A 2,794-nucleotide genomic window follows, 5' to 3' on the forward strand; every position below is an offset into this window, starting at 1 on the left:
TTCCAGAGAAAATATTTGGTATGATTTCAATTTTTTTTGAATTTTTTAAGACCTGTTTTGTGGCCTAACATATGGTTTATCCTTGAGAATGATCCATGAGCTGAGGAGAAGAATGTGAATTCTGCAGCTATTGGATGAAACATTCTGTAAATATCTATTAGGTCCATTTATTTGGTCTATAGTGCAGATGAAGTCCAATGTTTCTTTGTTGATTTTCTGTCTGGATGATCTATCCAATGTTAAAAGTGGAGTGTCAAGGTCTCCAGCAATTATTTTATAGGGGTCTATCTGTCTCTTTAGCCCTGATAATATTTGCTTTATATATCTTGGTACTCCAGTGTTGGGTACATATATATTTAGAATTATTGTATCCTCTTGCTGAATTGACACCTTTATCATTACATTATGACTTTCTTTGTCTCTTTTTATAGTTTTTATCTTGAAATCTATTTTATATGATAGAAGTATCGCTACTCCTGCTCTTTTTTGGTTTCCCTTTGCATGGAATATCTTTTTTCATCCCTTTATTTTCCATCTATGTGTGTCTTTATAGGTGAAGTGTCTTTCTTGCAGACAACATATAGTTGGCTTGTTTTTATTTTATTCGTTTGTTTGTTTTTTTGAGACAATGTCTTGCTTTGTCACTCAGCTAGATTGCAGTGGTATCATCATAGCTTACTGCAACCTCAAACTCCTGGCCTCAACTGATCAAGTGATCCTCCTTTCTCAGCCTTCTGAGTAGCTGGGTTATTAGGCACCCACCACTACCCCTGGCCAACTTTTCCATTTTTTGTAGAGATGGGCTCTTGCTCTTGCCCAGGCTGGTCTCAAACTCCTGAGCTCAAGTGATCCTTCCACCTTGGCCTCCCAAAGTGCTAGGATTACAGGCATGAGCCATCACTTCTGGCCGGGCTCTTGTTTTTATATCCATTCAGCCACTCTGTGTATTTTGATTGTTTAGTCCATTCACATTCAATGTTATTATTGATAGGTAAGGACTTACTACTGCCATGTTTTATTTGATTTTTTGTTATTTTGTGGTCCTCTCTTTCTTTCTTCCTTCCTGTGTTCCTTTGTTAAAAGTGGTTTTCTCTGGTGATGTGTTTTAATTTTTTTCTTTTTCTTTTTTGTGTATCTGTTGCAGGTTTTTTCATTTGGGATTAGCATGATGCTTGCAAAAACATTTTATAACCAATTATTTGAAACATAACTCTGCTTACAAACAAATAAATAAGCAAAGAGAAATCTAACAGAAATTCTACCCTTTAACTTCATACCTGCCTGCTTTTTAACTTTTTGTTGTTTCCATCAATATCTTTCTATACTATCTCTCAAAAAGTTGTAATTATTTTTGATAGGTTTGTCTTCTAGTCTTTCTACTCAAGACATAAGTGGTTTATATATCACAGTTACAGCAATAGAGTATTCTGTATTTGTGTACTTACTGTTACCAGTAAGTCATATACCTTCAGATGATTTCTTATTGTTTATTAACATCCTTTTCTTTCAGATTGAAGAACTCCTTTTAGTATTTCTTATAGGACAGGTCTGGTATTGAGTTTGTTTGGAAAAGTCTTAATTTTTCCTTCACGTTTGAAGGATATTTTTGTAGGATATAATATTATAGGGTTAATGTTCTTTTCCTTCAGCACTTTGAATATATCATGCCACTCTCTCCTAGTCACTGAGAAGTCTGCTGCCAAACATATTGGAGCTCCTTTATATTAATTTTTTCTTGCTCCCTGTAGGACTTTTTCTTTATCCATGATCTTTGGGAGCTTGGTTATTAAAAGCCTTGATATAGCCTTGTTTAGGTTAAATCTACTTGGTGTTCTGAGACCTTCTTGTATTTGAGTATTGATACCTTTCTCTAGCTTTGGAAAGTTTTCTCTTATTATTTCTTCAAATACACTTTTTACTCCAATCTCTCTCTCTACCTACTCTTTAAGGCCAATAAATTTGGCTCTTTTGAGGCTGTTTTCTAAATCTTGTAGGCATGTTTCATTCTTTTTTTATTCTTTTTCTTTTTCTCTTCTGACTGTGTATTCTCAAATAGCCTGTCCTTAAGCTCACTAATTGTTTCTTCTGATTGATCAGTTCTGCTGTTGAGAGACTGATGCATTTCTCAATTGAGTTCTTAAGCTCTAGAGTCTCTGCTTGGTTGTTTTCATTATTTCAATCTCTGTAAAATTTCTCTGATAGACCTCTGAATTAGTTCTCTGTGTTTTCTTGAAGTTTATTGAGCTTATTCAAGACAAGTATTTTGAATTCTGTGTCCAAAAGGTCACAATATCTCCATTGCTTCTGGATTGGTCACTGGTACCTTATTTAATTTATTGGGTGAAGTTATGTTTTCCTGTATGTTCTTGATGCTTATGGATGTTTACTGATATCTGAGCATTGAAGAGTTAGGTATTTATTTTAATCTTCACAGTCTGGACTTGTTTGAACCTATCCTTCTCGAAAAGGCTTTCCAGATATTAAAAGGGAATTGAGTATTGTGATCTAAGTCTTTGGTCACTGCAGCTGTATTGATGCCCCAAGCCTAAAGATGCTGTGACTCTTGCAGACTCCTGTGGTACCACCTTGGGTACTAGGGTAAGAAATGGAGAATTCCCTGGATTCCCAGGCAAAGTCTCTCACTCTCTTCCCTCACTCTATGTGATGGGCTGCTGGAGTTGGGTGAGGCACGATGTGGGCACTCTGTGGTGTCCACCAGCACTAGCTCACACCTAAAGCCAGCCTAGTCTCACCCAAAACCAGTGGAGATTGTTGCCTAGCTACCACTGATGTT

The sequence above is a fragment of the Microcebus murinus genome, chromosome 12, assembly GCF_040939455.1.
Source record: "Microcebus murinus isolate Inina chromosome 12, M.murinus_Inina_mat1.0, whole genome shotgun sequence".
NCBI lineage: Eukaryota > Metazoa > Chordata > Mammalia > Primates > Cheirogaleidae > Microcebus > Microcebus murinus.